Raw genomic sequence first — 14,682 nt, forward strand, 5'->3', positions numbered from 1 at the left:
AGGACTTAAATTTTAATAAAAAAACAGAAATGAGGTAAATTTCAAAGTTAAACGTTGCACCATAATTGGGATACGTGTCAAGAGGGAAAAGAACAGAATGCCACATGTCCACATAACAAGGAGACCTGAGCTATGTCAGAATCATGAAAGGCTGCTTTGTGGAAGTGGTTTTTACTGAGATCTAAAAGATATCAGGGAAGTCATGAGGTAGGAGAGCAAGGGTCTTCCAGGGAGAAGAAATGGCACTGATAAAGAGCTTCAGCCGTAAGTGAGAATATAGAGTGAGAAGAACCGCCATGCCAGGATTGAACCTCCAAGGAATTTAAATTACTTGGTAAAACTTATGCTAACTGGACAATGAATACAAGGCAGAATATGATCACTTCTGTGAAAGAGACAAGAATCAAGTTTTGCAGAGCATAGGAGACATTTCCATTTACCGGTTAATTTGGTATAAATTCCCCTAAACCTAGGAAACCTTGTTTTTATTGCTATTTTTACGTCAAGTTTTATAAGGTTAGATAAGTGACTTAATCATTCTTGGATTTACTTATATATCCTTAATATGAGAGGATTGTCTAGATAATTTCCAAGGTTTCTTCATTTTATGAATATCCAGTGAACCCCACTGGTTATTATCTAGAATAAAAAAAAAAAAAAAAAAAAAAAAAAACCCTTTTACGTACCAAGAGTAATGGCTGAAATATCTACAGTATTATGTAAAAAGCATTGAAATTTTTGTTTTTTTCTCTTTTCTCAGTTTTCTAAACATAATTTCCAGATAAGATGGTAAGATATTTAAAGTATACATGACAATTTAAATAAGTATACATGATTAATGGATTCCTTCATTGATTTAGCTAACATATCTATTAATATCACCTCACATATTTACCTTTTAGATCTTTTAGGTGAGAACTTTTAAGTTTTCCTCACTTAGATGTGTGCTAACTGACTTCATTCATGTCCAACTCTTTGTGGCTCTCATGGACTACATAGCCTGCCATGCTACTCTGTCCATGGAGATTCTCCAGGATAGAATACTAGAGTGGGTGGTCATGCCCTCCTCCAGGTGATCTTCCTGACCCAGGGATTTGCCCCACATCTCTTATGCATCCTGCACTGGCAGAAGGGTTCTTTACCACTAACACCACCTGGGTAGCCCCACATATGTCAAGAAAACATTACAAAGCATAGCCACCATGTTACACATTAGATCCTCAGACCTTATTCATCATCTTACAGCTTAAAGTTTGTGCACTTTTACCAAATTCATTCTTTTTTTTTAATTTTTTTAGGTTGATTTAAAATATTGTAATAGTTTTAGGTGTACATCAAAGTGAGTCAGTTATACATATATTCACTCTTTTTAAAATTGTTTTCCCACATTGATCATTACAGAGTATTGATTAGAGTTCCCTGTGCTCTATAGTATCTGATTTTTTTCATTTATTTTTATTAGTTGGAGGCTAATTACTTTACAATATTGTAGTGTTTTTTTCATACATTGACATGAATCAGCCATTGATTTACATGTATTCCCCATCCTGATGCCCCCTCCCTCCTCCCTCCCCCAAATCACTGATTTCTCAGCACTTATTCTTACACAACCTGTGACATGTTCTTGTATTTATTATTTTGGAGTCAGGAAAAAAGATGTCCCCCTCTTGTTGTTAGCAGCTTAGGATTAGATCTTTGAGGGACCATCTTTATCTAGCAGCTCCGTACCCACCCCTATCATTGTCAGAAATCAAGATGATTTACACATATAAGGAAAATAAAGAAAACTGGCTTCCCTGGTGGCGCAGATGACAGGGAATCTGCCTGCGATGTGGGAGACCTGGGTTGCTCCCCTGAGTCAGGGAAGACCCATTCAGAAGGGAATGGTTACCCACTCCACTATTCTTGTCTGAAGAATACTTTGGACAGGGAAGCCTTGTAGGCTACAGTCCATGGGGATCACAAAATTTCAGATGTGCCTGAGAGACTAACACACAATGGGCTTTAAGGATTTGGAAGTTGCATCAGAGCTCAGGAAAGCTTAAAAGGAAAAGCAAAACTCTTTGAGACAGGTAAGAACAGGAGTGCATGAACACTTTTAGGCCAACAGGGCAAGGAGAGAGAATGGATATTGCAGTCTCTAAAGAGTCTTGTACATAGCTGCAGCTAAAAGCGAGGGCCTCTGACCAGAGCTCTGGGCTGCAGTGGAGAGATTTGGCCACTTCCCAGCAAGAAAGGAGTCAGAGGAAAGAATCAATCCACGAATCTCTTTCTCCACTGACTCACCAATGTTTTTTTGTCCACCACTGGCCAAACTCAAGCAAAAGTCAGAGGCCAGGAGAGCTAGACGGATAAAGTCTTGTCTTCTCAGCCTCCAAAAGTTCATAACATAATAGAAAATGATCGACAGGGTTCCTGAGGGGCAAAAAAAGAACATCAAACACACCCACCATTTCTATGTAGTAGATATGCTTTCTTGATCTTATGAATCTAGTTGCAGTTATTTTTGCTAGACATTTAAAATGACTTTGTGGGATTAACTTGAAGGGGAGAAGTAAGTTTCTCATTTGACCTAGACTCAAGTATTTGTCACTGTATTTCTGGTATTATAATATTATTACTGGGCTTTAACTAAATATATGCTTGATTCACTTAAACACTTTGAAGAGATAGGTAATTTGACCAGACTTAGGAAGGGACCAGAAACTATCAAGAGAGGTTTTCATACATTGTTGAATTCATTTGGTTGATTTGTATGTGAGAGAGTGAAAACTTTTAATTTCAAATTTCTGAGAGACGTTAGTCTGAAATTTCCTTTTTGTACTGCCTTTGTCTTATTTGATATAGAGCAATACTGGCCCCATCTAATTAGCTTGGAATGGTTTCCTACACTTTCATTTTCTTGAAGAGGTTATGTCAAAATGATTTTAATTTTTTTTTTTTTATCTTAATTTTTAAAATATTTGTTAGAATTCTCTGGCCAAACTATCTTGGATTGATGATTTCTTTTTCAAAAGTTTTATGTCCTGGGCTTTTGTTTGCTGGAAGATTTCTCATTACAGTTTCGATTTCCTTGCTTGTGATGGGTCTGTTAAGATCTATTTCTTACTGGTTCAGTTTTGGAAAGTTATACTTTTCTAAGAATTTATCCATTTCTTCCAAGTTGTCCATTTTATTGACATAGAGTTGCTGGTAGTAGTCTCTTATGATCCTTTGTATTTCAGTGTTGTCTGTTGTGATCTCTCCATTTTCATTTCTAATTTTGTTAATTTGGTTCTTCTCCTTTGTTTCTTAATGAATCTTTCTAACGGTTTGTCAATTTTGTTTATTTTTCAAAAAACCAGCTTTTAACACTGTTGATTTTTGTTTATTTTTTCAAAAAACCAGCTTTTAGCTTTGCTGATTTTGTCAATTTTGTTTATTTTTTCAAAAAACCAGTTTTTAGCTTTGTTGATTTTGTTGTTTGATTTTAGCTTGTTGATTCAGCCAGTCTTTGTTGATCTCTTTAGTTTGTTTTGCATTTATTTCTGCCCTAATTTTTAAGATTTCTTTCCTTCTACTAACCCTGGGGTTCTTCATTTATTCCTTCTCTGGTTGCTTTAGGTGTAGAGTTATGCTATTTATTTGACTTCTATCTTGATTCTTGAGGGAAGCCTATAATGCTATGAACCTTCCCCTTAGCACTACTTTTACAGTGTCCGAAAGGTTTTAGGTTGTTGTGTTTTCATTTTCATTCGTTTCTATGCATATTTTGATTTCTTTTTTTATTTCTTCTATGATTTGTTGGTTATTCAGAAGTGTGTTGTTTAGCCTCCATATGTTTGAATTTTTAATAGTTTTTTTTTTTTTTTTTTTCCTGTAATTGAGATCTAATCTTACTGCACTGTGGTCAGAAAAGATGACTGGAATGATTTCAGTTTTTTTTAATTTCCCAAGGCTAGATTTATGGCCCAGGATGTGATCTATTCTGGAGAAGATTCCTTGTGCACTTGAGAAAAAGGTGAAACTGATTGTTTTGGGGGTGAAACGGCCTATAGATATCAATTAGGTCTAGCTGGCCCACTGTGTCATTTAAAGTTTGTGTTTCCTTGTTAATTTTCTGTTTAGTTGGTCTATCCATAGGTGGGGTATTAAAGGCTCCCACTATTATAATATTAACAGTATTATTATTATACTGTTAATTTCCCCTTTCATACTTGTTAGCATTTGCCATACATATTGCAGTGCTCCTATGTTGGGTGCATATATATTTATAATGGTTATATCTTATTCTTGGATTGATCCTTTGATCACTATGTAGTGTCCTTCTTTGCGTCTTTTCACAGCCTTTGTTTTAAAGTCTATTTTATCTAATGTGAGTATGGCGACTCCTGCTTTCTTTTGCTCTCCGTTTGCATGAAATATTTTTTTCCAGCCATTCACTTTCAGTCTGTATGTGTCCCTTGTTTTGAGGTGGGTCTCTTGTAGACACCATATATAGGGGTCTTGTTTTTATATCCATTCAGCCAGTCTTTGTCTTTTGCTTGGGGAATTCAACCCATTGACATTTAAGGTAATTATTGATAGGTATGGTCCCATTGGCATTTACTTTGTTGTTTTCGGTTCACGTTTATATAACCTTTCTGTGTTTCCTGTCTAGAGAAAATCCTTTACCATTTGTAGAAGAGCTGGTTTGGTGGTGCTGAATTCTCTCAGCTTTTGTTTGTCTGTAAAGCCTTTGAATTCTCCTTCATATCTGAATGAGATCCTTGCTGGATACAGTAAACTAGGTCCTTAGCCCTAAGTCTAACCCTAACCCAGATGACTTCACAGCTGAATTCTACCAAAAATTTAGAGAAGAGCTAACACCTATCTTACTCAAACTCTTCCAGAAAATTACAGAAGAAGGTAAACTTTCAAACTCATTCTATGAGGCCACCAATACCCTAATTCCAAAATCAGACAAAGATGCCACGAAAAAAGAAAACTACAGGCCAATATCACTGATGAACATAGATGCAAAAGTCCTTAACAAACTTCTAGCAAACAGAATCCAACAACATATCAAAAAGATCATACATCATGACCAAGTGGGCTTTATCACAGGAATGTAAGGATTCTTTAATATCTGCAAATCAATCAACGTAATACACCACATTAACAAATTGAAAGATAAAAACCATATGATTATCTCAATAGATGCAGAAAAAGCCTTTGACAAAATACAACATCCATTTATGATTAAAACTCTCCAGAAAGCAGGAATAGAAGGAACATACCTCAACATAATAAAAGCTATATATGAAAAACCCACAGCAAGCATTACCCACAATGGTGAAAAATTGAAAGCATTTCCCCTAAAATCAGGAACAAGACAAGGGTGCCCACTCTCACCACTATAATTCAACATAGTTTTGGAAGTGTTGGCCACAGCAATCAGAGCAGAAAAAGAAGGAAAAGGAATCCAGATAGAAAAGAAGAAGTGAAACTCTCACTGTTTGCAGATGACATGATCCTCTACAAAGAAAACCCTAAAGACTCTACCAGAAAATTACTAGAGCTAATCAATGAATGTAGTAAAGTTGCAGGATATAAAATTAACACACAGAAATCCCTTGCATTCGTATACACTAACAATGAGAGAACAGAGAGAAATTAAGGAAACAATATCATTCACCATTGCAACAAAAAGAATAAAATACTTAGGAGTATATCTACCTAAAGAAACAAAAGACCTATACATAGAAAACTATAAAACACTGATGAAAGCAATCAAAGAGGACACAAACACATGGAGAAATATACCATATTCATGAATTGGAAGAATAAATATTGTCAAAATGACTATACTACCCAAAGGAATCTATAGATTCAAAGGACTCCCTATCAAGCTACCAACGGTATTTTTCACTGAACTAGAACAAATAATTTCACAATTTGTATGGAAATACAAAAAACCTCGAATAGCCAAAATAATCTTGAGAAAGAAGAATGGAACTGGAGGAATCAACCTGCCTGACTTCAGACTATACTACAAAGCCACAGTCACCAAGACAGTATGGTACTGGCACAAAGAGAGAAATATAGATCAATGGAACAGAATATAAAGCCCAGAGATAAATCCACGAACCTATGGACACCTTATCTTTGACAAAAGAGGCAAGGATATACAATGGAAAAAAGACAACCTCTTTAACAAAACTGGTCTGTAAAAGAATGAAACTAGAACACTTTTTAACACCATACACAAAAATAAACTCAAAATGGATTAAAGATCTAAATGTAGTACCAGAAACTATAAAACTCCTAGAGGAGAACATAGGCAAAACACTCTCCGACATGAATCACAGCAGGATCCTCTATGACCCACCACCCAGAATATTGGAAATAAAAGCAAAAATAAACAAAGGGGACCTAATGAAACTTAAAAGCTTTTGCACAACAAAAGAAACTATAAGTAAGGTGAAAAGACAGCCCTCAGATTGGGAGAAAATAATAGCAAATGAAGCAACAGACAAAGGATTACACTCAAAAATATATAAGCAACTCCCGCAGCTCAATTCCAGAAAAATAAATGACCCAATCAAAAAATCATGGCTGATTCATGTCAATATATGACAAAACCCACTGAAATGTTGTGAAGTAACTAGCCTCCAACTAATAAAATAAATAAATAAAAAATAAAAAAATTAAAAAAAAAAATGGGCCAAAGGACTAAACAGACATTTCTCCAAAGAAGACATGCAGATGGCTAACAAACACATGAAAAGATGCTCAACATCACTCATTATCAGAGAAATGCAAATCAAAACCACAATGAGGTACCATTACACACCAGTCAGGACAGCTGTTTTCCAAAAGTCTACAAGCAGAGTAAATGCTGGAGAGGGTGTGGAGAAAAGGGAACCCTCTTACACTGTTGGTGGGAATGCAAACTAGTACAGCCACTATGGAGAACAGCGTGGGGCTTTCTTGAAAAACTGCGAATAGAACTTCCATCTGATTCAGCAATCCCACTTCTGGGCATACACAACGAGGAAACCAGACCTGAAAGAGACACGCGCACCCCCATGTTCATCATAGCACTGTTTATAATAGCCAGGACATGGAAGCAACCTAGATGCCCATCAGCAGACCAATGGATAAGGGAGCTGTGGTACAAATACACCATGGAATATTACTCAGCCATTAAAAAGAATTCATTTGAATCAGTTCTAATGAGATGGATGAAACTGGAGCCCATTATACAGAGTGAAGTAAGTCAGAAAGATAAAGAGCAATACAGCATACTAATGCATATATATGAAATTTAGAAATATGGTAACATTAAACCTTTATGCAAACCAGAAAAAGAGATACAGATGTACAGAACAGACTTGGACTCTATGGGAGAAGGCGAGGGTGGGAAGTTTTGAGAGAACAGCATCAAAAGATGTATATTATTAAGGGTGAAACAGATCTCCAGCCCAGGTTGGATGCATGAGACAAGTGCTCGGGGCTGGTGCACTGGGAAGGCCAGAGGATGGGGTGGGGAGGGAGGTGGGGGGGGGGGGATCGGGATGGGGAATACATGTAAATCCATGGCTGATTCATGTCAATGTATGGAAAAAACCACTACAATATTGTAAAGTAATTAGCTTCCAACTAAAAAATTAAATGGAAAAAAAAAGTTTTATGTCACAGCTTAATCTTATTAAAGTTTGTAGGAATATTCATATTATGTATCTATTTTGCTTCAAATATTTTGAGATTATGTTGTTTGATGTATACATATTTAGGATTATTCTGTTTCCTGGTGAATTGACTCCTTTTTCCTTATGTGATGCCCTTGTATTCCTTTGTCCTTAGATATTTTCTTTGCTCTAAAGTCTACTTTATCTAATATTAACATATGTTTTTATCATTTTAATTTCCAAATATCCATGGCATTATTAAATTTCTTGGGCTTTACTCGTGGCTCAGACAGTAAGGAATCCACTTGCCATGTGAATACCTGGGTTCAATCCCTGGGTTGGGAAGATCCCCTGGAGGAGGACATTTGGATCTGTATTCTTTCCTGGAGAATTCCGTGGGCAGAGGAACCTGGTGGTCTACACTCCATGGAGTCACAAAGAGTCAGACACAACTTAGCAACCACACCACCACCTGGTGTTCCTTCACATTTACTCCTTGGGAGGAACAGCCCCACTCAGGCTGCCTTCTGATGCCAGGTTGGAGGTCAGGGATGTTGGACCTGGCTGTCTTCTGTCATCTGCTGCTGCGTTTCTCTTCCATTCTTCAGGCCCTAAACTAGGTCCCCTTCTTGCCAACTATAATAGGTCTCCTTTAGTGGTCTCTTCTTACTTCCAGAATAAATAGAAGAGTGGGCAGAAAGAGATCAAGGTCATCGGGTCTGAACCAGAAGCCCAAAGTGTGTTTTATAACCTCAGGAAGAGATTTCATGGAAGGAAGTTGAGGAGGGAAGTGGAAAGGAGTCCACAGTAAGCTGAGGATGAAACTCATGGAGTCACTTTCTTTAGAAGTCATCAGAAGCTGAGAAAAATTTTTTTTCTAGATTATATGTATATTCAGCTCTGAGTGAGTACACTTTCTGTTTCAGCAAACTGTTAAGTTTCTGTATTTTTTCATTAATTTTCTTTACAAATGCATATATATATATATATATATATATATATATGATGATGATATCCATCCGATACTTTATTTATTCTTCTAGGCCATTTCAGTTCAGTTCGGTTAAGTCACTCAGTTGTGTCTGACTCTTTGCGACCCCATGAACTGCAGCACGCCAGGCCTCCCTATCCATCACAAACTCTCGGAGGGCACCAAAACCCATGTCTATTGAGTCGGTGATGCCATCGAACCATCCCATTGTATGTCATCCCCTACTCCTCCTGCCCTCAATCTTTCCCATAATCAGGGTCTTTTCAAATGAGTCAGCTCTTCGCATCACGTGGCCAAGGATTTGAGTTTCAGCTTCAACATCAGTCGTTCCAATGAACACCAAGGACGGATCTCCTTTAGGATGGGCTGGTTGGATCTTTTGCAGTCCAAGGAGCTCTCAAGAGCCTTCTCCAACACCACAGTTCAAAAGCATCAATTCTTCGGCGCTCAGCTTTCTTTACAGTCCAACTCTCACATCCATACATAACCACTGGAAAAACCATAGCCTTGACTAGACGGACCTTTTGACAAAGTAATGTCTCTGCTTTTTAATATGCTGTATTTGGTCATAACTTTCCTTCCAAGGAGTAAGCGTCTTTTAATTTTTGGCTGCAATCACCATTTGCAGTGATTTTGGAGACCAGAAAAATAAAGTCAGTCACTGTTTCCACTGTTTCCCCATCTATTTGCCATAAGGTAATAGGACCGGATGCCGTGATTTTAGTTTTCTGAATGTTGAACTTTAAGCCAAATTTTTCACCAAGCCATTTTTTTCAAGGTCATTGTTCTGCTTTTATTATGATTTGAGATTTAAACCCTGACAAAAAGAAATCTATTGTAGAGTTTGGATTACTAACCAGTAGATGAATTGAGGAGATAACAAACTAAAGATGATTTCTTAATTGAGCTCAAAATTTTATATATTCATATGATGAGAGTTTCTCACATATAATTTTATTCTTGGCCCCTTGTGGTATTTTGAGAACTGTGATTGAAGCTATATATAAAAGAAATCACTTTATTATTATAGTTAAACAACTGGTATAGTTATGTGTGTACATTCAGAATCCTTTAGCCCAGTGGCCATGAAAATGAGTGTCCCCATCCCCTGGGGAAGAAAATGTTAGCATTTCCATTTCTGTTTATTTTTATCTCACTGTCATTTAAGTTACATTGTGTGTATATATTTAAATGCCATAATATATTAGAATAGCAATGCATATATAATTTTTTACATAATATAATTAGGTCACTGATCATGTGTTGTAAAATGGAAAATAATCTGGAGATTAGATCTTCAGGAAACAGAAAACTATCAAAATTTGTTGCATAAAATGTTACTTAATTTGGGGCAGTTTACCAAAAATTTTTTTATGAAACTACTTCAACTGAAGAGAGGCAGAATATTCAGAACATTCATGTTTGCATGACATTGCATAGAGCCTCAGAGACTGAAACATTTTGAAGTTGGGTAGAAGACCAAGAGACCTGACTAGACAGGGAAAACTGGAATCTTGAATGTGAGAAAGGGTGTTTGCTCCCCTCAGTGTGGTCTAAGTTGTTTTTCTTTAAATCACCTCCCTTTCTTCACATTCATTCCCTAAACCCCATCCTCTGCTTTACTATTTCTTTTCCCACAGTACAGATCACCTGTTAACATACCATATAATGGACTTGGATTCATGTTTATGGCAGATTATCTATCTTCCCCCAGCTGGAATATCTGTTCCATGAGGGTAAGTGTCTGCCTACTTTGTTTATTGATGTAAACTAAGAACCTATAAGAGCTTCTGAATCAAGGAGGAATTAAGTCAATGATCAGCTGGTTAAATGACCAATAGCAGAGTACTGGGCAGGCGTATAGGTTTCAAAATTTGGGGGTTTCAATTAGCTATTGTAAATAAGCTGTTCTGCACTTTCTGTTTCTTTTATCAGCATAAACATAAACTACATATGAAGATAAGGTTTTAGACCCAACATGATAGCTAAAATGCACATTTGAAAAAATATATATATACTAGTTGATTTGATTTCTTTACCCAAAATAGAATTATATTCCTTTTCAAAAATTTTCCTTACATAGGTGTGTGTCCATATATGTTTATATATATAAATGCAATTCCATCTAGTCAAAGCTATGGTTTTTCCAGTGGTCAGGATGGATGTGAGAGCTGGACCATAAAGAAACTGAGCACTGAGGAATTGATGCTTTTGAACTGCGGTGTTGGAGAAGACTCTTGAGAGTTCCCTGGACTGCATGGAGATCAAATTGGTCAATACTAAAGGAAATCAGTCTTGAATATTTATAGAAAGGACTGATACTGAAGCTGAGGCTCCAATAATTTTTCCACCTGATGCAAAGAACTGATTCATTGGAAAAGACCCTGATTCTGGGAAAGATGGATGGCAGGAGGAGAAGGAGATGGCAGAGGACGATACGGTTGGATGGCATCACTGACTCAATGGACATGAGTTTGAGCAAGCTCCAGGAGATGGTGGAGGACAGGGGAGCCTGATGTGCTGTAGTCCATGGGGTCTCAAAGAGTTGGATATGACTGAGTGACTGAGCTTAACTGAAGGTATGCATATGTGTTACGTATATAACATAATGATTATATGATCATTATACATAGGTCACATTGACAAATAATATTATTTTAGTTTCAGGTATCATTATACATAGATAATATTGACATATAATGTTATTTTGATTTCAGGTATACAGTGTAATTGTTTGATATATATTGCAAAATGATCACTGCAATAAGTCTGGTGAACATCTGTCACTAGAAATAGTTACAATTTTCTTATTGCGATGAGAACTTCTAAGATCTCTTAGCAGTGTTCAAATAGGCAATAAGTATATTCCAGTTTTAACTTAGTGCAGTTAAATGAGACAAGTGGCTTTGAGTCTTAGAATAAAGAATCATGTTGAAACAGTTGAGTTGAATCAAACTTCTCAGTGCCAACTCATATAGAACTTTCTTTGAAATATCCATCCCTGATTAGGCCCACCTTGCTCCCATCACACATGGTATGGTGTGCAGGCATAGATCGATGCTTAAGGCTTCTGCTATCTTTTCCACTTGTCCATGCAATTCTCTCTCGACATATTTCAGTGCTTCATCCATCTCCTGTCTTCACTATCCAAACAGGTTGTAATTAAGGCAGAAGGCATGTAAATAGCTAGACTCGCAATTGCTGCCCAATGGGCATTTTGCAAAGAGGCTGGGAAGGAGTCCTTCCAGCGTTAGAGTTTTACTTTCAGGGGATTAGAAAGCTTTTCAGTTTGAAGAGTCCATCAATACAAATATATTTCAGGAATGAACACTGTTAAATTATTTATTTGATTAGTGATTAGCTGACAATCTACTGAGAGTAAGGCAATGAAGGGTTAGTAAATAAGGGAGGATTCAGGCGAAAGGAATGAGGAACTCTTGGAGAAAGTGGGCACATGATTAAGGAGACCATTATCTTTATTTTGGTTAGGTTTCAGGTTTTGTTTAGGCTGACTCTGTAAAGGTATGGGTTGTTTCCATTTTATTTCCATTCATCCTCTATGCTTTACAATGTATGTCTTATTTAAGTGTTGAAAGTGACTAGTGACTTACTGCTTGTTATCACTGGGTAGTTGTGCTTTGCTTCTGGTATTCCAGAGGGTCTTACAGAGGCTCTGTAGAGTACTTATTTCTATCATTTGCTGCAGAACCTTAACATTTTTTGGTGATATCTGGACTAAGTTGATGAAAAACAGGAAAATAGAGCTCAGGTGCTTTTGGATAAAACTTTAATTTATCTCTTCCCTTCTCTCTGACCTTTCATGTATTGACTCAACTAGTCCCATATTGACAGATGCCTTTTATGACTCTTGTGTCTCCCTCATTCCTTGCATGTGGTCAAGGTCTATTTCATTTCCTGTATCTCTCATATCCTTTGCTTCTTTTCAATTGGCAGAGCCCTCTTTGATTTTGAGTGTCACAATATTCCTAGCTCTTTCTGGTCTCTTTCTTTTTATCTACAAGTCCCAACAGCCACAACTCCTCAATGCACATTAAAGTTTCTCTTTTCTAATTCTGGACATTCTGCTCTCTTGGACTAATGTTCTTGGTTTCCTGTTGTTTTGTAGAAAAAAGACAATCTCTTCAAATTGGCATATATGATTGTCCCTAATGCATAAAAATTCACACAAGTATTTTCCATTCTAACCCTACTTTAATATATACAGTATACCATGGGAGCATAATCATGAGAGATATAACATGAATGGTAAAAAATGAATATTTCTTGTGTTTTTATCAGACTGGTTATTCACTGATACCTTATAATGCTATATGTATTAATATCTCAGTTGCCTTGATCTAGGATGTCAGAGATCCTTACTTGATAAGATGATCCTAAATAAATTTATAGATATACTGTTTTCCTTTTTTGCATATCAATATCCCATCAACCTTTCAAAACTCCATCATAAACCCATCCCATTTGCATCACTCCTATGACACACTTTGATGGCTCCTAGCTTTACCTCAATCTACTGTAGCACCGTGTTGGCATCACATCTTATTCTTCTCCACTCTACTATGCAATACAGTAATTTGTGTGATTATATCACACTCTTCTTCTCCACAAGTTGAGGGCCTTCTTCTGGAAAATAGAGACTTATTTAAACCTCAGTTTAAGTCCTCATTGTATCCAAACCACGTGACTTACTAATCTATAAGGTCAGTGAACTTCAAAGGTTCTTCATTTGTTTGTTTCCATTCGGTAAACACTGCCACTATTCTTGACATAGCAAGGCCATTTCTTCAAAGGCAATCTTACCTGGAAATCTGTAAAAGAGGGGGAAATCGATGTTTTCTGAATGGCAAGGATGTGATTGTTAAATCCTGCCCAAATATCCCTCCTTGGCTATTCCTGACTGACTCTATAGAATATCTATGGCTCTGTTCAATATTGTCTGAAATCTAAAGGATTCACGTTATATGTCACTGTCAAGCAAGGAGAGCATTCTCAATGTCATCACCTCTGTTCTTGATGTAAAGTCCTAAATTTAAGCATGAAATAAAGTTTATAGGAGAAAAACACATGAAGACGTGTGTGGTCTATAGGTGAGCGTATGTTTCCTTCAATTGCATTGTCCCTCTTATTGCCAAATTTTCCCTCTAATAAATACCACCCTCTCTGCTGGAAATATCTAGACATTGAAGGAAAGAAAGTTAAGCAAGTAACACAATAGAATTAGATGTTTGGGGCAGTAAATGACTTAGAAGGTGCTTGTAGGGTTTTTTTTATGGTCTTTTACATTTTGGAAGAAGAAAGTGAAAATACAAGAAAGCTGACACTTTACTTGCATGAAGGCGCCAAAGGAGGGTTTGATAGATTGCTTGGGGGCAGAATATTCTGTCATGTTCTGAAAGGTTTGGGTCATCCCAAGTAGAGGCAGGGGCAGGACTCAGGCAAGAAAAACCCTGGCTATGAGTGAAGAGGCTGGTTTTGCTGGACAGTGTCCTGTATGTGGATGAAAGGTGTCTTTCCCTAAAAGAAGAAAATTTGACTGGATTCTAGCCTGAAGAGTTGCCAAGCTTTGTTCATCTCTAGAACCATGACCTTTAGTAACAACAAAAGTATACTCAATATAAAGGACAATTTTAGAAAGAAAAAAAAAAGAGAAGAGAAAATGGAAATAAAAGGGAATATGAGATATTTGCTCTTAGGATATATACATATACATATATATATATATATATATGGGTCCTTAAAAATAAAGTGTTCCAACATTTTTCATCCTTCACTACTCAAGCCCTTGACTCACTTTCCTTTTTCTGCTTTTCCTTCCTTCTGTCTTTCTCTTCCTTCTCTCTTACTCATCTGCCTTTCCCTTCTACCTTTTCATTTCCCATATTCTGTTTACTAGGAATTACTTCTAAAGCCCTAAAGATGCTGCAAAACCAGCCCAGCAACATCACTGACTTCTTAGGAGAGCCACTCAAGAAATTGGCCCTCATCCCAGGTTGTCTGGAGGCTGTTGAACAAGCTGAG

This window comes from Muntiacus reevesi, chromosome 20 (genome assembly GCF_963930625.1).
Source record: "Muntiacus reevesi chromosome 20, mMunRee1.1, whole genome shotgun sequence".
NCBI classification, from domain to species: Eukaryota; Metazoa; Chordata; class Mammalia; order Artiodactyla; family Cervidae; genus Muntiacus; species Muntiacus reevesi.